This window comes from Heterocephalus glaber, unplaced genomic scaffold (assembly GCF_053883595.1).
Source record: "Heterocephalus glaber isolate CG9 unplaced genomic scaffold, H.glaber_assembly_v1.0 deba00001543, whole genome shotgun sequence".
NCBI classification, from domain to species: domain Eukaryota; kingdom Metazoa; phylum Chordata; class Mammalia; order Rodentia; family Bathyergidae; genus Heterocephalus; species Heterocephalus glaber.
Window position 1 is genome coordinate 9820462 of NW_028258336.1, and position 22895 is coordinate 9843356.

At 35.3% G+C, this 22895-nt stretch overlaps 2 protein-coding genes across 3 annotated transcripts in view; both read left to right on the plus strand.

The window, feature by feature from the left end:
• The window catches only part of LOC147824446 (3',5'-cyclic-AMP phosphodiesterase 4D-like), a 483409-nt gene that overhangs the window by 210704 nt on the left and 249810 nt on the right, over positions 1–22895 (plus strand). The gene's annotated exons all lie outside the window — the stretch shown is intronic.
• The window catches only part of LOC147824448 (uncharacterized), an 84767-nt gene that overhangs the window by 32702 nt on the left and 29170 nt on the right, over positions 1–22895 (plus strand). The window contains exon 2 of the mRNA XM_087189616.1: positions 1–22895. This exon is cut by the window's left edge and continues 29532 nt beyond it; it is cut by the window's right edge and continues 29170 nt beyond it. The gene's annotated coding sequence lies outside the window, so the exon portion shown is untranslated.

The following is a 22895-nucleotide window of genomic DNA, read 5'->3' on the forward strand; positions in this document are numbered from 1 at the left end:
TGAGAAGTGTGCTTCAGGGAGAATGCTTTTCCCATCAGACCATGAAATCATGAGAAGTTTCAGATTATCTGTTTCACTAGGTAAAAGTTGATAATTCCCTGGACTCTTGTTATGAAGGGCCATAAAAATTCTCAATTTAGATTAATGTGTATTTACTCATTAATCTCTGGGCTTGAAACATAGGTTTATTCTATCATAACCAAGAACTGGTTGTCAGTGATAGCGTCATCATTTATTATTTTAAAATATTAAAATCATTATTTCTGAGTTTAAAAATAATTATATTTTATCTATCTACTTTGTATGCATAGTACCCACAAAAGCTAAATGATTAAGATTATAAGAAGGAAGGAAGTGGAAGATAGTAATATGGATTCTATTTCTATTCACAAAGATAAAACTGATGGGTAGGGATAAGCTAACATTTCAATATTTTGGCTCTTCAAAAAGTAGTTCTAATGACACACCTGGGAGATTGTCCAAGTTAAAGTAAGACTTCAGCTCTATTGCAGCACAGTATGTAACATCCTAATGCATATAATCATAAGTAAAAGAAGCAAAAATAAATGTAACCCTAAAAAATGTCCAGGCTTCCTTCTCATTTCTTAGAATATGTCCTTGGAGGAGGCATTGAAACTATACACATCTCATCGATTTGTTCTTTTCTGTCTCACCATTGTCTTCTCCAAAGAATCAAAACTCTTCAATGAGCCCCTTAGGATCCTGGTTCTATTCTACCTATCAACGATTTTGACTCACCTTTTGCATGCGTCTCAGCTCAAAAGGATTACTTTTATGAACATTCAAACCCTTTGGGTTTACCTTTCTGTATGTTTGAAATGTTCTTCTTTTAATCTCACCACCTATCAAAATCCATTTCTCAGGGCCTTGCCCAAATCCTACCTCCAACTCTAGTTGCTAAGCATCATTGTGAGGCTGACCTTTCCAACCTGTAAAGAACTATTATTTTCTCTCCAAGGAATTTAACACATGAAAAAAATGGAAGACAGGACAGTGTCTCACTCATTCTGAAGTCTCCATTGTGCAATTTCTAGCTCACACTCTTACACAGGTCATTACTTATCATTTTGAGAGGCTGAATAAATCATTAAATGGATACCGTCACTGGGTCTACAGAATGGATTTACTTAGCTCTCATCCATATAAAAGGCACTTAATAAATATTAAATGTTGTCAATTTTAAATTATTCATGGGTTTATTATTCACATTATAGCTAGGATATGACATTAAAAGGTCATATTTCCATAATGAACGACTGCCTATTTAGTTTACATACATAGGTTCTCCATTTGTGTTCACCCAACAGGGATTAGAAATGAACCATCTTTAGGATCTTTAGGCCAAGTTTATTTTTTAATTAATGCCCATTTCTCCCTTTTGTAACTTGGCTGAAAGGGAAGATTTCACTTTGAGTTGCTTTGCTGCGATCTGAAAGTTGATACTGATCATTGCCAGCACTTAAGGGGGAGTCTGGAAAAAGCTAATTCGAGAGTTACTATTCAAAAGGTCAGAAGTTTTCCATTCTTCTTTCAAGCAGATCATTATAGTGGAGTTTTGTTAATTTGTGAATTAATTTGTTCAATGAATGAAAAAAAAAACTTCCTGATGAAAATAAAGTCCTTTTGATTGAGAGAAAATTCCCTTTGTTTCCTTTTTTCTCTCTCTATCTTGCTATGTCTTAATTTCCTGACATTTGAAATACAAAGTTCATTTTGACAGTCAATAAAATAATAAAATATGGCTTTTACTAAAGAGACTAGCCTAGATCAGGGTACAGGTTTTCAGAGAAAGATGAATAGTTGATTTTTTAATCCTAGGATAAAATCAAATATAGGAATAAGTTAAATTTTATTGAAATTCATACTGTATACAGTGAGTTGCCAGAGAATTATAGGGAATCTGTAGCTATAGCTGAAATAATACACGATTATTATTATTTTGAAACCAACAAGACAAATGTCAAGTATGCATGCATTCGTTTATCCAGCAGGACCTTTAGTGATGTTTGCACAGCAGTGATATAGCTGGACAGATTTTAGAAATTGTCAGCAATTTTATTCAGTATGCCAGCATTTGCAGTGGAAAGGACTGGGATTTACTTGCTACATTCATGCTGGAAAAAACCTTTTGTGTACATGGATGACAACTGGGGGAGCTAAAATACAAGCACAGCATTCAGTTATAATGCATTTTACACCAAATGAATTAAAAGCTTAGGAAAGCAAGCAAGACTTGAATTAGACTTACAAATATTTCTGCCCTTTTCCCAATTTCTAACACAGGTAATTTGTATTTGCTTTAAAAATGTTTTGTAAGGAAATGAATGACTGAAGGAAACATTCACTCCAATAAAAGCTAAATTAATGTTTCTCCATGTAACGAATATTTGGAAAAAGGCAGTTGCTTCAGTTATTTTAGCCTGACACTCGTTCCTTTAGAATACGCATGTCTGAAAATGATGTTAGCTGTGCTTGAAAGTCTTTACTGCAAATCATTAGGGGATCTTTTCCTATAGGTTAGGAATACATTTAGCTATAAGTAACAGAAAGCTAACTAATTTAACTGCTTAAGGACTGATTTGTTTGTGAAAATGGATTTTTGGAGGTAGCCATCTATTCTTCTCTGCCTGCAGTCGTTAGCATACTGGGCTGTCCTGTGCTTTACACTTCATGGTCATGGATGGTGTGACTGCTGCCTCTCCAGCGCTGTCCCCTCATTACAAGCAGGGTGAAGAAGGGAATTAGAAAGGAAGAAGGAAGGAATTTCTCCCTATCAGGGAAGCACGTGTTTCCTAGGAACCTCAGCATATGTCTCTTTGTCATGTACTTGCCTCTAGCTTCAAGGGAACCTGGGGAGTTTGGGCATTTAACTGGAAATATTATTGGGTGGAAAATATTAGTCTTATTCAAAAGAACATAAAGGGGAAATGGGTATTGCATGTATAAATTTGATGAGATTGATAAACAATTAGCTCATAGATGAAAAGCAGTAAATGAGAGTTTTCAAACACATGATCAAACTATATTACCTCTATACAATTATGTTTGGGATGTAATACAAAAAATGCTAATCTCAGATCCATAATAAGCTGCTCATTTTCTGCATTATTAACATTTCCTTTGTTTCATAGAAAAAAATGATGTAACATAATTCACACAAAGTCCATTGGCACATGACTGAAGTTGAAATGCAGCCTCTCTGATATTCTATTTAAAGTGATCCTGCTCTGTCGAGCAATATAGAAATTAAATTCTGATAACAGCAGAAAATATCAACTGGATAGATTTGGAAGCTATTTATAGTTGATTCAAAACTGAAAGGGAAAAATGAGGGAACTTTCTGATTAACAACAACCTCCAATCCCTTTTTTTGTTTTTTGGTCTGAAGTAGCTTATTAAATAAATCTCAGAGTTGAAGCTAGTTCAAGTGATAAATGTTTCAACTCTTTACTGTTTCATATATATGTAAGTAGATTCTAAAGGGGGAAAATGGTCGTAATTAAAGTAACTGAATTTTAAAGCTTAAAATCAATGTGTCTATTTAAATTAATGACTGATATTATTAAAAGAAGCTATTGTAATATTTTTATGATTCCCTTGTGTTGCAGCAAAAATGGGCATTGTACCCAGCTGTGATGTTATTTCACTTTAGCTGGGTTTTCCCCATTTTTGTCTTTACAAATCTTTTCTTTATGCTTGCTTCTTCCTGATTCTTCTCTCAGTTTTGGAAGATTTGACTTCTCTTCTTCCTATACCAGTTCACTCATTATATTACTATCTGTGCACTATCCTTTGGATCAGGAAGAACAAGGTTTGTTCTCGGTGTTGACTGTCTTAAAATCTGCTCATTCTTTAATCTTCTGCGTTCTCTCATATGTCACTGTTGTCTTAAGCACCAGGAATATGAAGATGAAGAATCCCATCCAAGGGCTTGTAATGAGGCTTTTATTCAGGGACTTTAACTGCAATTGTGTACAAATAATACATTATGAAGATGTACTTTTCTGATCTTGGGATTGGCTTCATTGGGCATAATGAATTGGTGTCACCACAATGACCCCAAGTCCAGATAAGTTAAGAGTGGTATTGGAACTAATTTGTAGAGGGCATACACTCCAGTGTTTTGTGTCTCTCATCTTAAGCATGAAAAGCTTTTTATCATTAACTTTGCTTCTGCTTATGTTTGTAAGGAAGATGTTCATTTTTCTTTCACTGAAAATTCAGCCATTATTCTGTACTATATGTCAAAGAATACATAGTTACTGGCCATTACCAGAGACAATTCAGTTTTACTCAAGCCAGTCTATGAATAGTCTAGGAGTCCAGTAAAATTCCTAATCAACTCTTTGTTATTCTTTAAGATAGCTTTTTATTCCATACAACATCCTCTTTTATTTTAGAATCCAAGTCTAGCCTCTAACCCCACCCCTCTTTGTAAGAGTGGAATAAATCTACAATATAGACTCTTTTGTTAAAACTGATAGTTTATAATATTGTAAAATTAATGCGTTGTTTAGTAAAATATCCCCCTTATCCATTAGGGATAAGGATGTGGACATACAGAGGGTAAATGGGACAAGGCACTTAACTCTACTTCACATAAAAACAATAATTTACCAGTTTTATTTGGAATCTGAAAAATATATTGCTAGTGTATGAGTAATTTAGGCTAAGCTAATGCTTGCAAGGAACACACTAATGGTCAAACACAAGAGAAGATCAGTTCCTGCCCTTCTCTACCCAGTATACTGTGGCTCAGATTAGGAGAATTTTTGCCATCTTTAATACATGGCTTCCAAGGTTGGCCTTGGTGATATCTGTGTTCCAGATAGCAGAACTGGAAAAAGAGTATTGAGGATTCTGGGCAGAATAATAATCGTATGACTATACCTCACTACACAGGTGGCTGGGAAGTGAAACCTAACCATGTGCCCAAGAAGAAAAGGATTTTGATGAGAAATTACCAGTGTAATTACAAAAAAGCTAAAAATCAGATTAGAAATGATGTAAGTGAAGCCAGATCATCTGACAGTTTCATAATCTCTTCAAATATAGATTGTTTGAGAAGGACATCAAGTCTCCAAGAATTTCAAGCCTTTAGCAAATAGACATGGAAAATGGATGCTATGTGTAAAACTTTTCTCAAATTTGAAGGCTTACTTCAAAGCCAGATCATAATAGAATGAGATAGATTATTCTAATGTAATATTAAGAGGTTCATACAAATAATTTTTGAGTGTTAATAGTTTTCCTAAAGATAGTGTTATAAGAAATAATGCCTTCTGTGAGATATGCTATCGATATGAAAAATGCTTTGTATTTTTAGGTACAGTGTTTTGTAAATGTTAAGATCTATTCTAAATCTCATTCTGATCTCATTTTGTTCTCTAAATTGCTTAGTAGCTTGGTAGGTTTAAAAACCATCATATTTTTGTTTTGCAAACTACTGGATAGTTATCTACTGGCAACTTATTTATTTAGTTAGTTTATTAGTAATGTATATAATACATAATGTTTATATTCCTTGTGGGAAGTTGGTACATAACACATCTTAATTCCTTTTTCAGTACCTTTCCCTTCCTTCCCCTTCCACTCAACTCTTGACCCCCTTCTTTTTCTGTACATGTTTGCAGTATATAATGTTTAAATACCTTATGTGGACTTGGTACATGTACATAACACATAACTGACTTGTTTTAGGAGATTTAGTTGCAATTTTATATGGAAGCATAGCATACATGCAGAACATATAGTGATCATAAGTACATAGCTCTACATGGCTGTTTAACTGGTTCCCCGACCATGAGCCAGCATACAACAAGCCTCCACGAATGTTCCCTTCATGGTCTCTTCCCAGTTACTTCTTCCTTCTTTCAAGGCTTACCACTATCCTCACTTCTCAGAGCACAGAGGAGTTTAGTCTTTTATAGTGCTTTATATGGATGGGACCATTTAGTATTATTTTGTTAAAAATGTCTTCCTCCTTTTGTTTAACATTAACTTGTGCAATTACACATCTTCCATTATGGGAATAGACTACAATTTATTCATTCTAATGTTGAATGGCATTTGGGTAATTTGTAGGTTTGAGGTTATTACAAATACGAGTATAAATATTCCTGCATGCCTTTTTAGAAATATGTACATAACTAGAAGTAGAATTGATGGCTTCTAAGATATGAATAAATTCAGTTTTAATAGATATTGCCCATTTTCTATCAATACATGGAGGAATTCATTTTTAACTTAAAAAATAAGCCAAAATTTTGTGTGAAAATGGATCTCAACTCATACCCTTTTCATATCCTTCTTTGCTAAATGAGAACCTTCTCCCAAGGGCATTGGAGACTTTTCCTAAACAGAATGTGATGAAACAACCAATTAATGTTCTTTGTATGCTTTCTACATGATCTAGCGTGTGCTCTTCTTCAGTTCTATCAGCATTGTGCTCATGATCTGGAAATGCATTAACATTTGATGTTTTTTGTCTTTCTCAAAACTTTCATTATCTTTTTTCAGTTTTTCTCCCAGATTTATTATTTTTTTCTGGTCTTTACAAGATGCTTAATTATTAACTTAATAGTGATTCCTTTTTCCTGAAGAATGGATTTTTGTCCTCTTCCTGTTAAAACTTCAACTGTACAATATTTAAGTGTCCAAATAGTCTTCATTTCATTTTGATTACATAGCTATAATTAAAGGAAGCTGAAATTGTGTAAGTAAATAAGAGATTCATATACATATTTATATGTATAGGAAGCTGAACAATGCAAGATAAATATACTAAGAGGGGGAAAAAGTCACTATATTAGTGATTCTACTAGTAAATATATGCAGAATGAGCCATGTGTATTCCTAGATTTTGCTTTTTCAAATACTGATTTTTTAAAATGCAGTAATTTTACTTTAGTTTTTCAAGTGATGTCATTCTTTAAAATATCCTTCCCTGTACTATGCTCTTATCGTTTCACAAAATCATAGATATGTAAAAATTTTAAAAGTAGTAAATATCATACCATGAAGGATAGCTTGTTATATCATGCAAATGTAGCTCTATTACAAATATGTAAAACTGTATCTTTTTGCCATGTGGACTGGTGAAAACTTTTTCGAACAGAAGCGTTCATGTTTAGGAACCACAGAGTTTGGGGTTGTATTAGAGTCCCAGGTGTTTCTAGTTTGGGTGTTGGAAGATAGGTGTGGTCAACAGTGTACACCATGGCAGAGGCCTCTTCATAAATCCTGGAGGTCTGTGCCTCAGGCCACCCTGCTTCCTGGGTTAATCTGTTCTGAATCGATCCCTTCCTCGCTCAGTTTATTTCTCTATTTTGTTTAAAATGTGTGTTATAAAGGTAAGATTATAAAACATGGCCTTTGTGAAACTGCTGCATACAACTTGAGTCATGTAAGGAGAGGATGGCACTTTCAGAGGGAGTTCTCTCTATTCCTTCCCACTAAGAAAACCTAGCAATGAATATTACAAGAGTAGATGTAGATATCGCATCTAGAAATATAAAGTACTTTTTATGATTTTCCCATTTTTAATAAAAACACCATTAAAACTGAAGATTCCACAAATAATAGAAAATTTTAAAATTTATACAAATTTAAATTCATTTAAAATTCTATTCTGTCAATATTTGAGTGGGAGGACAAAACAGAGACACACATTTGTTGTGTTTTACCAACTACTGAGGATAAGTGGAATTCAAACATTCAAACCTAATTTTATATCCTATTCTATACCTCACTAGTCACAATCTATTTCCCTCTAATGCTAATCATTTGACATCATGAATAATTTTTTCTGTAAGCCAACCATGGCCAAAGCATTTAGAGAATATAATATATCTTCACAGTGAATCCAAGAACAAGGTATCTAACTAAAATGCCAGGTTTGCTCCATCAAGTTCAGTTGAAAGTTTCTTCTTCCTGTGGGTTTGCATTCTTGGAAAGGAGAGGGAAAGAGAGAGAAAGATTAGATAGAGGGTTACTTGTTTAAGCTTCCCAGGGAAATACCATAGAGATATTCAAATTAATTTAAAATGAGATGTAATGCCTTTTAGGTTACATTAGAATGATAAAATAGGAGATTAAAAGCATAATAGTTACAACATGCTTTAGCAAAAATGTTTTTTCATTAGTACATGTTTGTAGTACATGATGTTTACATTCCTTGTATGGAGTTCGTATGTGTACTTTAACACATCCCAATTCCTCTTTTCACCTCCTATCCCTCCTGTCCCTCCCTCTCTTGATCCCTTGCCCCTTTGAAAAGATCTGTCTCCCTAATTTTGATCATCTTTTATTTGCTATTAGTATGATTTTATATTATGTTCATATTCACATGAACTTCAGAGTCAGCAAAGATCTGGGCTCAGATTCTAATTGCATCTCTTCCAAACTGTGTCCCTGGGCAAGGTATTTCATGTGTCTGTGTATTAATTTCATTATCTATTGAAAGGGGACAGACAATGGGCTTATTTACTGTGGATTAAGTGAAATAATACCTGCAAACCCCAGGATCACTCAGTACATCCTGCAGGTATTATTATTAGTTCACATATGTCAGGAGAAAGTAAAAGGAAAACATGATGCAAATACTCAACTTTAAAGGAGCCAATGGTAGACTTTCAAATCGCTCTTCCAATTTCACCTTTCCAATAATGATGATTATTGTTATTAGCAATTAGTGTTGAGAGCCTGCCATAATAAGACACATGAGGTACATTATTCTCTTGTATTCTCAAGCAATTTTATGCATGATTCTCATTTGATTGGATGTTACTGCTCAGAAAACTGAGCCCCGGAGAGGGTGGAAACCTTCCCAGCATCACAAAGCCAGGAGGCATCAGAGCCAGGACTTCAGACAGGCTGTTGGACTCCCACCCTTGTGCTTCCTCTACTCAGATTTGAAGTCATCCCCAGGATTCCATTCTCATTTTTTTCCCTTTTTATTTGTTTGTTTATGTTCTAACCTTTGATCTGAAGCAAGTTCTCAGACTTAGAATCGTTACTCCTACGGAAAAAGTAATAATTCTCTTATTCTAATATTTTTTTTCTTCAGGAGTGTAATCAAACATCAGCTGGAAACTTCCTTTTAATATAAGTGAACAAACCGGCCCACACACTTTATTTTCCCTGAAGCAGATTGCTAGGAAAGTCTATTTCTGATTTTAAGAAATCAACGTATGCTGAACCAACTATCTATTTCCATTTAAATTGATAGGAACTGAGACTTGAAAATTAAGTTTTGGTTTTTATGCTATCATTGTTGATATATTTGACCTCAATGCCTCCTAAATGTAAAAATGTTGAGACAATAATTGAATTAAGCGAGGTCAGGTCAGTAAAGATAGTGTAGGCGAGGAGAGTTCTGAAGTGTGACAGCAGTTTATAAGGCTATCAGTTATGATCTTTATAACACTGTATTATTTACTTTATATTTCCTGTTGGGCTGTGGGTTCCATGAAGATAATAATGTATCTTTTCATCTTTGTGTGATAGTTCCCAGTGCTTTTTGTGGCACAAAACAGACATTCAATAAGTCTGTTTAATTAATTGATTTATGAGTTAAACATTGTGGTGATATAATTCATCATGTGTATTCAAAATATATTTTACAAATGTATTTGGAAGTATTCACAGATAAAGAGAACTGTATCTTCATGTGACTGAAGAGTTGCATTTTTTTCTTGTGCCAATTTTATTCCCTTAGCTAAAGTTGCTAATGTCTAAATTCAATATTGAATTTATAATTAAAAGGATGCTGTGTTGGGACATGTGTATTTTACTTACCTTAGGTTTCCTTAACAAAATAGCATAAAATGAGTGGCTTATACAACAGAAACTTGTTGATTTTTCTCACAGTTCTGGAGGCTGGGAGTCTGAGGTCAGGATACCAGCAAGGTCAAGTTCTGTTGAGGGCTTTCTTCCTGTCTTTGAAACAGCTGCTTCTCACATAGTGGAGAGGCAGCAAGCTCTCTAGTGTCTCTTCTTGTAAGAGCATCAGTCCCATCACGCAGAACTCGCTTCATGATCTCATCTAAACCTGATTTCCTACCAAAGGTTCCATCTCCAAATGTTATCACAACTGAATGGGGGAGCACTGTTTCATAACGACGGCTATCCTATATAAGTATTTCACTATAAGTCAATGCTGTCATTCATCCAAAAGTTGGGCAAAAATATTTTACATAATTAACGTTTATATGAGCTAATGCCTGCAAGTGTGAAAGTGTTTTTCTCTCTCTCCCTCTTTCTCTCTCTCCCTCTTTCTCTCTCTCTCTCTCCCTCTCTCTCTCCTGTTCTCCCATTCTGTGTCTCTCTCTCTGTCTCTACTAAGAATGAAGTCATAGCCCCATATGTCTTGCGCAAATGCTCTACTATATCCCCAATTGCCTGAAATTCATTTTAAAAATCAGTATGTAGCTCAGTGGTGCCACACCTGCCTGGCAAGCACAAGGTCCTGAGTTTGATTCCTAGTTACGCCCCCCCCATCACATTGTTTGAAAATAATGCATTTAATTTAACAAAGATATTTATTGCAAATATATTGACTTTAGAGAAAATGTATATGTTGAGGAGCAGGTTGGGTGATAAGAAGGAAGAGAGTTAGTAATGCCCACCTGAGTGCTAGACACAATGCTATGTAATTTATGATGCTTTTATTTCTTACTTAATACTTATTAGCAATTCTTAAGGTTGTCTTATCATTTTCAGGGGAAATTGAGATACAGAGAAGTTTACCAATTTGGTCAATTATGTAGTGTTTTATTCAAATGAAAGTCTTCCTTGCTCCAAATTAGTTTTTATGGGCCTGGTCTGTTATTGATGTGAAAAAAAACCCTAACTTTTGTATTTATATTGTAATTGTTTCCTAAATTCAGGAGATACCAATAAAAAACAATACAGTCTAATTTTTAATTATTTAAACACTTTAGATTTAAATTAATATTTTAAAATGACATTTCCAATTAGATTCATTGTTAGAATTTACAGAGAACCATAAATCAGTTTTACATGCAGTTTGTTCCTCTGGTCATCACTGTCATATTTGCAAGCTGACTAATAGAACTTTCCCTTTCTTCCCAAGTGACAAATTTCCTTTTTTGAGCAATGAATGAACTGGTCCAGAAATTCTTATTACTGTTTGCTTCCTCTTTGTTTGTTTTTTTAACATTTCAAGACTTTTTATTGTTATTCTTTAAAAATATTCAGTAAACATTCACTAAGCATATAAAATAGATAGATGTGGTAGCGACAGTGCCTAGGTGAATAAGATGTCCAGAATGTAGTCCCAACCCTCCCAGTTCAGCAGTGAACAAAACTCAGGGAAACAAGTTGTCCTTACACAGAGTGTTTGAAAGCTATGTAAGGACTGAGATGAATACCTGGGGACAGGGTATGGAGCTCTGCCTGAGGAAGTGATGTGTGCATGGACATTTATCCCCGACCCCCAAACCCAAGCAAGCCAGAGGAGAAAGGACAGCCAAGGTTCAATGTGTGCAGTGGTGATGGAGAGGAAGCACGGACAGCTGGGTGGGAATCTCGGAATGCCTGTCAGAGTCTCAAGGTACCATTAAAATATTTCATAACCTTACTGTTACCCCTGGTTTATGGATAAGGAAAGGAGGCTCCAAGTATTAGGTAAGTTCACAGTGTGACAAACTTGAGAAGCAGAGCCTGACATGGATGAAGTATGTTTAACTCAGACTTAAATTCTACTTCGTATGAGGTGATTTAATAGAATGTTATTATACACTTTTTACTGATCTCCAGCAACAGCAAAACCTCAAATATACAAAAGCGTCAGGAATAGGAAAATGTCTATGCAAGTATTTCTAGCGATCTGTGGCAGTATGAAATTCTGAAATTCTCACAAAGGTTGAGAAGCAGCATGGTGGGCCTGATCCTTCAATTCCATGTGCTACTACCTGGTGGCGCACTTACATCCGCTGAAAGGAAAAGAGGGTAGGGAAGGGAAAGCATCTGCACACAAGGCTGATTTCTTGATAGCAGCCATTCTTTCTTGAGTGAGATGGAATCTCAGTGTTGTTTAAATTTGCATTGCTGGGATGACCAGAGATATTGAAGGCTTTTTCATGTATTTATTTCCCGTTTGTACTCCTTCATCTGAGAAGTGTCTATTCGTTTCAGTTGCCCATGTTTGGATTGGGTCATTAAATTTGGGAGATCTGACTTTTTTTTTTTGAGTTATTTATATATTTTAGATATTAGTCCTTTGAGGAAAAGCTAGAAAAAAGTTTTTTCCCCCCTTTGGGTTGTCTCTTCACTCTATTGGTGGTTTCTTTTGCTGTGCAAAAGATTTTTAATAAGATGAGATCCCAGTTGTTGATTCTCTGTGATATTTCCTGTGCACATGGGGTTTTGTTCACAAAGTCTTTGCTTATACCTATGTCTTCAAGAGTTCTATCTATTCTATCTTCCAACAGATTTAATGTTTCTATTTTAATAGTTAGATCTTTGATCCATTTCAATTTTAGTTTAGTGCACGGTGAGAGATATGGGTCTAGTTTTAATCTTTGGCATGTGGGAAGCCAATTTTTCCAGAAGTATTTATTAGAGGCTATCTTTCTTCCAGTGAAGGTATTTGGCCCCTTTGTTAATGATAAGGCGGCTGAGTGTGTTTGGAGTTCTTTCTGCATCTTCTAATCTGTTCCATTGATCACTAATGACACATGCTAGCATGGCTGTGGGGAAAAAGGAACCCTTCTCCACTGTTGGCAGGAGTGTAGAGTGGTGCAACCACTGAGGAATTCAGTGTGGAGATTCCTCATAAAACCAAAACTAGAGGATCCATTCCACCCAGTTATTCCCCTTAGTATTTTCCTGAAAGAATTAAAAGCATCATACCACAGCAATAGATGCATCCCATTTTTATAACAACACAGTTTATAATAGCTAAATCTTGGAAACAGCCAAATGCCCATCAACTGATGATGGATAAAGAAGATCAGGGTTTTTTAAAATACATATACAGTGGAGTACTACTCTGCCATAAAGAAGGATAAACTTGAGACATTCTTAGGTTCAAGGACGCACCTTGAGACTATACTTTTAAGTGAAATAAGTTGGATACACATGTTTAAATATGGCATTCTCTTGTGTGAGAAACTGAAAGGGTAAATATGTACTAAAATGTATAACAGATACTGGGAAATAGGAAGAAAATGTTCAAATGGGAAGGGGAACAGGGAAGAGGGAGGGGGAAAGGAGGAAAGGAAAAGAAAAAGAGAGAATAGAAGGAAAAATAGAATAAAAAATTTTGTAAATGAGGGGAAATTGGATTGAAGGGAAGGGTAGGGAATGGAGAAAAAAAGAATCTAGGTATATCACATACAGGTACAAATTCCCTATGATGAATGTTATCATTATGTGTATCTAAAATATACCAATAAAATTAATTTTAAAAAGCATACTGGCATCATGACTTCCACATTTACATTTTTCGTTTTGCATAGTTAAATACAAATAAACAATAGCATTTGATTTTTAACCCACACCACTTCTGTATCCAGTCTTGTTTAAATATTCTGTCAGTGTAAGATGAAACCCTAATGAAGCCATCCTGAGTTTTGCCTTCTATAGGCTTCTGGCATTCAAAGATCTTTCAAGTAGCCAGCAGGGTTTGGGCTGTTCTGGGTATAGAAACTCCATACTAAGGGATTGGACCCCATCCTGTGGACTCCAGGGTTTCACTGGTTAATAACCTCAACCTGTGACCCACTCTGGAACAGCCTTTGGACGGTTCTTAGAAGACCCAAACAAAGAAAATCACAACTGCTCTCCTGCATTCTCCATTCCTCAGTCTGCCCTTTCTCTAAATCAAGAATAAGCCCATGATTTTTTGTTAAATTAGAGGAAGAAATAAGAAAACTAAACAAAACCTGACAAAATGCTCCATGACCTGGATTTTAGCTTTCTCACTCCCTTCCACAGATAAAATTATTTAACCTAACCAACTGCAAGAAGAAAAGTTAATCAGTATTCTGCTTTCGGTAAAAGCACCTTTTCAAACCCAGCTGTCATGTCAAATTCATACAATATTATTTTGAACAGCTACTTAAATGGGCCTCCAAATGCATCTCTAAGAAAAGTGTTCAAATATTTTCCACAGTGAATACCCATATGGGTGTTTTGATTATGGGATATTGACTAGAAATCAAGTATAAAATGTATTCCCAAATGGGCTCAGGTCATTCTTACCAAGATCAATGCCTCAATACTCATTTATTTTCAGTATTCATTTACAAGTAAGTAGTAAAAAATCATACACTACAATTTCTGCTTTCCTTTTCATAGGATTGCCATATCTATGTTTGCCCAAATTAGTAAAAATGATCTAAATCCTAGAAATATAATAATAGTTCATACTTCTTGAGCATCTGTTCTGGGCTCTATATTACATGTTTTACATATAATATCTCTTTTAATCTTCACAATATTCTATAAGGTATTCCTCCTTCTCTCGTGTGAGCAAGAAAACATGTTTAGCTATTTAAATAATTTATCCACATTTAAACAGTAGTCATGATAAAACCAGAAGCTGGAAGGGATTGGGATTCATGCATACTATTATTTCTCAGCTTAAATTCTGCATTCACCTGCCTTAGGAAACTCCTTTTATGTTTACATTTTAAAGTATCCTCTCTATCACCCAAGAATATCGAAAGTATGTGCAGTTCCTCATTTCCTGTTCTCTTAGTAAAATAGGCCTGGATGGGTAGAATTTGGCCTTGACGGGATCTGAGTGCTCTCTGTATTTAACAGTGTTGTGTCACATCCTGATTAGCTTTGAAAGCAGTTATAAAATTATTAGTTTTTAAAGGAGTCTGAACTATGACTTTGTAATAATGAAGCTCCCATGAAAGATACAAAACTGCTTATATTAAGTCCTTGAATTTCCAGAAACATAAAGCTGTAGGAAAGAGTAAGCACACTCATTCCATATATACATATTATTTTCTTTCCATATGCTTTCAAAAGCAAGAGTTCTGATTATATAGGAATATACTGAGTTCAATTAGATAGAAGTTAAATGCCTAGTGGTAAGTATCCTGGTCAATAGGAGTTTAAATATTCAATATATAGAATTATTTACCACTATAGATCTTTCTTATGAGCTCTTTAAACTGATTAGTAGCTGCATAAGAGATATTGATGAAACCCAATAAAGTATATTTATTATGTCCTCAGATTATTTTTTTCTCCCTATGTTTTTGATAGATAGCAGCTAGCATCTAAAATCAGTCTTTAGAGAAGTAAGCAAAATATCATGGAAACATGTAGAGAAATAGAATTAAAGCAATAGGAGGACCTAGAAAAAATTGTTGGTGAAAAGGAGTGAAATATGTACCAATGAATACTTTAAAGGTTCCAGAATATTTTAATTTGAGTTTAGAAAGATTAGACTTTTACATGCAGTGTACTTTGATGTTTTTCCACCAAATTATTCTTTTAAATTCAGGTTGTTCATCTCCAAGGATGGATCTAATTTAACTAAATCTTGTATTAGAGACTTGTGCATTTCTCCCTCATTAATATGATCAAAAGCATCTGATTCATGTCAAAAGAAGAGAAATGAAGACCATTTTTCTGGCATTGTCCTAGAGCTACATTTTCTTGCCTTATTAGCATTTCATTTTAAGCAATAGATTGAACAGAAATGCTTGTGATTGAATGAAGATAAATTATATGGTATGGGAATATTAAGACCTATTTCATTGTCCCGAATAGTGTCTTCTGCTGTTTCATTATCCAAAAGGGGGTAAGCATTTGGAGAACAAAGATCATGACACATTTAGTAATACCCCAGATCCACACCCCCACACTAGACTGACAAAAAGCCGGGCCTGTCACAGATTTCAAGGCTGTGATGTACTGTCACTTCTGCTGCTGCAGCCTTTGCTGCACCTCTCCTGACGCGTGACTCCTGGAATGGGAAAGCACAGAGAATTTTGCTCATCAGCAGCCCAGGTGGAGCTGGGTGATGCAAGTTTCAGCCTGGGAATTTTAGAATATTTTGGACTGCTTTATAGTATGTAATGCTATCTTTTATGGAGGCTTTAAAAATCACTATTTTTTAAAGTGGAATAAAATTTTACTGTTGCTTTCTTTTTTACACCCATTGTTTATACAGCATTTATATTGGGGCAGAAAAAAAGTACAGCTAGTCATTGCAATCTGGAGATAGTCTACCCCAGAAAATTACTAAGCCTTAGTTTTCTCATCTGTAACAGGGAGATGATAAGTGCATTTAGGCCAAAAGATTGTGGAATGGATTAAATGAGTTAATACATGTAAAGTAATTCCAAGAATTGCCAATATTATAAATACTCATTAAATGTTAGCTTTCCATATATCCATAATTAATATGCCTAGAAAACAGGTCTGGGTGCATGCATAGGAAATAAATAACTGGATAATTTAAACTCCAAATACAAGGGCTTATCAAACAAAGAAGATATCAGTGTGAGCTGTAATAATCAGACATGGTTCATTGAGTTCTGAGGTTGAACTGAACTAAGAAAAATAAATAAGATTTGAAATATTAGTTTAAAATGTAAATATGAAGACATCACTCTCATAAAAGATTTTTTATGCCCCTTGCTCTTACAGCAGCTTCTCTTTGGTTAAAACTTTGGATCCCCAGGCCCTTCTCCATCCAGTTAAATCATAATCTCTAATAGTCCAGTGCTCAGAAATCCACATTTGTGTGGAGCCTGAAGTCTTCTCATGAAGTAAGCAATAGAAATTCTCTCCTAGAAACCATGATCTCCCAACATAAGAAAGAAATGGAATCCATGAAACAGATTCAAACAGACATCCAGGAGATTAAAAACTCCATTGAAAGCATTCACAGTAGATTAAGGGAATGTGAAGATAGAATGTCAGATATAGAAGACAGGATTGCAGTTAGTGACCATAAAAACAGGGATTTCTTAAAAAATAGTAAGGGACCACGAGAAATCAATCCAGTAGCTGCTAGATGATGCAAAGAAGAATAATATAAGACTGCTAGGAGTCCATGAAAAAACAGGAGAAAGTACAATTGACATAAAAAAACTATTCACAGAAGTAATAGTAGAAAACTTCCCAGACAGAGGAAGAGAATTGGACATACAGATAAGTGAGGCATGTAGAACTCCAACTAGCCACAATCAAAAAAAATCTACACCTAGACATGTAATAGTCAAGATCCCAGAAACCCAACAGAAGAACAAAGTCCTACAGGCACTTAGAGAAAAGAAACAAATCACCTACAAAGGAAAGCCCATCAGAATCACAACAGACTTCTTAACATGACCCTCAAGTTAAGGAGACCCTGGAGTGAAATATTTCAAGCCCTAAAAGAAAATAACTTCCAACCTAGACTGTTGTATCCTGCAAAATTATCTTTCAAAATCGATGGGGGAATTTAGGTACTTCCATGAAGAAGAACACCTGAGAAATTTCATGAACACTAAACCAGCACTCCAGACAATTCTAAACAATATCCTAGAAAAAGGCAAGGAAGGTCACAACTCCATGAGGCCCAACAGAGGGAAGCCACCAAGCAAGGTTAGAAACTAAAGGGAAAGGGGGAAAAATAAAAGAGACAGCAACAGCAAAACATCATGACATGGACAAGTCAATATCCATTATAACCATCAATGTTAATGGACTGAATTCACCAATCAAAAGAAATAGACTGGGAGAATGGATTAAGAAGCAAAATCCAGCAATATGCTGTATACAAGAAACACAACTTAAAAAGAAATTCATAGACTGAAAGTAAAAGGATGCAAAACAGTTTTCCATGCTACAGGAACCCAGAAAAAAGCAGGGGTAGCAATCTAATTTGCAGACAAAGTAGATTTCAAACCAAAACTAATTAAGAGAGACAAAGATGGTCATTACATCCTTGTGAAGGGAACAATCCAAGGGGAAGAAATGACAGTCATAAATATATATGCACCAAATATGAATGCCCTCAGCTATACAAAACAAATATTAATGGACATGAAAAACCAAATAAGCACTAATACAATTGTAGTGGGGGACCTCAATACCCCACTATCACAAATAGACAGATCATCTAGACAAAAAGTCAACAATGTAATTCTAGAACTGAACCAAGCTATTGAACAAATGGACTTAATAGATGTTTACAGAGTGTTCCACCCCACAAAATCAGAATACACATTCTTTTCAGCTGCACACGGGTCATTCTCCAAAATAGACCACATGCTAACTGATAGGACATGTTTAAGTAAATGTAAAAGAATTGAAGGTATCCTCTGTATATTATCAGACCATAGTGCAATAAAATTGGAGATCACTGTCCAATAGCATAACAAATAGCATAAGAAACTGCAAAACCCCCACGAACACATGGAAATTGAAGAACACTCTCCTGAACAACCAATGGGTCCCAGAGGAAATTAAAGAAGAAATTAGGCAGTTTCTACAAGTAAATGATAATGCCAGTATAACATACAGGAATTTATGGGACACAATGAAAGCAGTTATATGAGGGAAATTCATAGCAGTAAATGTCCATATTAGGAAAACAGAGAGAGCTCAAATAAACAAACTAATGCTGAACCTTAAGCTCCTAGAAAAAGAAGAGCATGATAAACCCAAAGCTCACACAAGAGAAGAAATTATAAAGATCAGAGCAGAACTCAATGCAATGGAGAGTAAGAGAACGATACAAAAAATTAATGAATCAAAGAGTTGTTTTTTTGAAAGAATAAAATCGATAAACCTTTAGCCAACCTTATCAAAAAAAGAAAAGAGAAATCTCAAATCCATGCAATTAAAAATGAAAAAGGTGAAGTCACAACAGATCCAGCAGAAATCCAGAGGATCATCAACACATACTTTGAGAACCTGTACTCTAATAAAATGGAAAACACAAAAGAGATGGACAGATTCCTAGACACATACAAGTTGCCAAAGTTAAATGAAGAAGATACAGAAATTCTAAACATGCCAATTACAATGAATGAAATTGAAAATGTAATTTAAAATTTACCAACACTGGCTGGGGATTTAGCTCATTGGTTTTGCCACCTGCTGTACAAGCGCAAGTACCCAAGTTTGATCCCCAGCACACACACACAAAAAAATTTACCAACAACGAAAAACCCAGGTCCTGATGGCTTCACTGCTGAATTCTACAAGACATTTAAATAAGAACTGTCACCATGACTCTTGACTCTTTAAAGTCATCAATGAAATTGAACAGGAAGCAATACTTCCAAATTCATTTCTGGAAGCAAGAGTTACTTTAATTCCAAAACCAGGGAAAGACCCAACCCAAAAAAGAGAACTACAGGCCAAGCTCCCTAATGAACCTAGGTGCCAAAATCCACAACAAGATACTGTCAAACAGAATATAGAGGGTCATCAAGAAGATCTTACACCCTGACTAAGTCGGATTTATCCCAGGGATGCAGAGATGGTTCAACATATGTAAATCAATAAATGTAATACACTATATTAACAGAGTCAAGGACAAAAACCATATGATCATCTCAATAGATGCAGAAAAAGCATTCGACAAAATCTAACGCCCATTCATGATAAAAACCCTACAGAAAATTGGAATTGAAGGTCTTTATCTCAACCTGATTAAGGCTATCTATGAAAAATCAACAGCCAACATCATACTAAATGCTCAAAAACTGAAAACTTTCATGGTAAAATCAGGAGCAAGACAAGGATGCCCACTATCACCACTCCTGTTCAATATAGTTTTGGAAATATTAGCCACAGCAATTAGACAAGAGAAAGAAATAAAAGGAATAAAGATAGGAAAGGAAGAAGTTAAACTGTCATTATTTGCTGACAATTTGATACTTTACATAGCAGACCCAAAAAACTCAGCCAAGAGACTTCTAGACTTAATTGACAGATTCAGTAGAGTGGCTGGATACAAGGTCAACACTCAAAAAACAATAGTCTTCTTGTATACAAATAACAGACTCGCTGAGAGAGAAATTAGGAAAACAATTCCTTTTACAATAGCAGCAAAAAAAAAAAAAAAGAAAAAAGAAAAAAGAAAAAGGAATCAATCTACCAAAGGAAGCAAAAGACCTCTACACAGAAAACTATAGGACTCTGAAAAAGATCAAAGAGGATATAAGAAAATGGAAAGACATCCCTTGTTCCTGGGTAGGAAGAATCAATAAAGTGAAAATGTCAATACTTCCAAAACAGCTATATATAGATTTAATGCAATGCTGATTGAAATTCCAACAATATATTTCACAGAACTAGAGAAAACAATCCAAAAATTCATTTGGAACCAGAAGAGACCTAGAATAGCAAAAGCAATTCTAGACAACAGAGACATGGCAGTGGGTATCACAATTCCCAACTTGAAACTATACTACAAAGCTACTGTGATAAAAACAGCATGGTACTGGCAAAAGAACAGACCTAAGGATCAGTGGAATAGATTAGAAGATGCAGAAACAACTCCAGACACACTCAGCCACCTCATCTTGGACAAAGGAGCCAACCATCATCATTGGAGGAAAGATAGCCTATTTAATAAATGGTGTTGGAAAAACTGGATTTCAACCTGCCAAACATTAAAACTAGACCCATATCTCTCACCATGCGCTAAACTAAGATCAAAGTGAATTAACGATCTAAATATTAAGACAGAAACACTAAACTTGCTGGAAGATAAGTTAGGCAGAACTCTCAAAGACATTGGCATCAGAAAAGACTTTATGAACAAAACCTCAGTAGCACGGGAACTAGCACAAAGAATCAACAACTGGGATCTCATCTGATTAAAAAGCTTCTGCAGTGCAAGAGAAACCACCAACAGAGCTAAGAGACAACCTACAATGTGGGGGAAAAAATTTTAGCAGCTATACCTTAGACAGAGGACTACTATCTAGAATATATAAAGAACTGAGAAATATCAGACCTCCCCAAATTCAAAGACCCAATTCAAAAATGGGCATCTGAAATGAACAGACATTTCTCAGACAAAGAAGTAGAAATAGTAAATAAACATATGAAAAAATGTTCAACATCACTGGCCATTTGAGAGATGCAGATGAAAACAACCCTGAGATTCCACCTCACCCCAGAAAGAATGGCTGCTATCAAGAAATCAACTAATAACAAATACTGGCAGGGGTATGGAGAGAAAGAAACCCTTCTCCATTGTTGGTGGGAGTGCAGACTCATGCAACCACTGTGGAAATCAGTATGGAGATACCTCAAAGAAGGAGGACTAGAGGTCCCATTTGACTGAGCATTCCCCTGCTGGGTATCTTCCCAAAAGAATTAAAAGAATCATACCACAGTGATATATGTGCACTCATGTTTATAGTGGCACAGTTTGTAATAGCTAAAGCTTGTAAACAGCCCAAGTGCCCATCAACTGGAAACTGAATAAAGTAGATGTGTTTTTTTATATAAAATGGAGTACTACTCAGCCATAAAGAGCGAGAAACTAGAGACATTTATAGCTAAACGGATGCATATTGAAGACATACTCTTAAGTGAAATATATAGAACACATGTGTAAATACCGAATAGTTTCTCTAGTGTGAGAAACTGAAAGTTTAAGAATTAAAAGGATTACAACAAATAATTGATAACTTGCATTAAGAAGAAAAGTTTCAAAGGGGTAGGGGAGGAGGGAGGGGAAGGGGAAAGGTAAGGGAGAGGAAAAATTATCAGAAAAGGAAAAAATGGAAACAAAGTCTTTGTAAATAAGAAAGCGGGGGAGGGCACATAGGTCATGGGGAAAAATTAAGAACCAAGATACATCATGTACCGGTACAAGCACTCAGTGTTAAATGTAAACTTGTTGTATACCTAAAATGTACCAATAAAAGAATTTATGCAAAAAAAGAAAAATTTTCTCCTAGAGACTTCCAGACTTGTCAAAGCCCTGGTTTAGGCTCTGCCTAAATCATTTTCAGTGCCTCTTGTCCTTTCAGGGTATCTTGATCGTTGAGAATCAGCTAAAGAGAAAAACCTTCTTCAGCACCTGGTGTAGCCCCTACCTCCTATGTGAAGAAATCTCTCTTCAGTGATCAGTATTTGCCACTCACTCCTTTACCTTGGTTCTGAACACTATTGTGCCTCAGTACTTGATGCACTGTTATAACTGTTTACAATTTTAGATCCATGAAACTACTAGAGCTTGTATATTGGATTCTCCTATTCTCCCTTTAATATCTAGTTACTCCATGATAAATAACTCAGTCTTAAAACTTTAGAGAACTTATGAGTCTCCTGAGGGCTCTTTATTTTAAAAGTAAATTTCTAGATTCTATTACTCAGATACTCTGGGTCTATAGTTGAAATAAGCATTTATAATATATATATAAGTAGTCTACCATGGAGAAATGTACATGAGTGAATGAATGTGTGACATAGATAAAGAAATAGTTTCAGAGGGGAAAAATGACAATTATAGAAGACAGTGAGAAGACCACTGGTTTGTTATGCTATCTGCTGACTGACAGAAGCTATAGGACAGTGATGGCAAACCTTTTAGAGCTTTCAATGTTAACAAACAGCCTGCTATAGCACATGTGCTGTCGGTTTGCCACCAGTGTTACAGGGGAAAAAAAAGTAGTGGTGGTACAGTGAAATTATGGAAGTCTTTGAAGAATAGTTGAATTTGAATTGAATTTTATTCTTTATACAAAGTGGTAATTTTGGGGGCTGGGGATTTAGATCAGTGGTTTCGCTGCCTGCTGCGCAAGCGCAAGGGCCCGAGTTTGATCCCCAGTACCAAAAAAACCCCCCAAAAAACCAAAGTGGTAATTTTGGAGACCTTGGAATAGAGACCAGAGATCAACTGTAGAGCAATTGTCTAGCATATG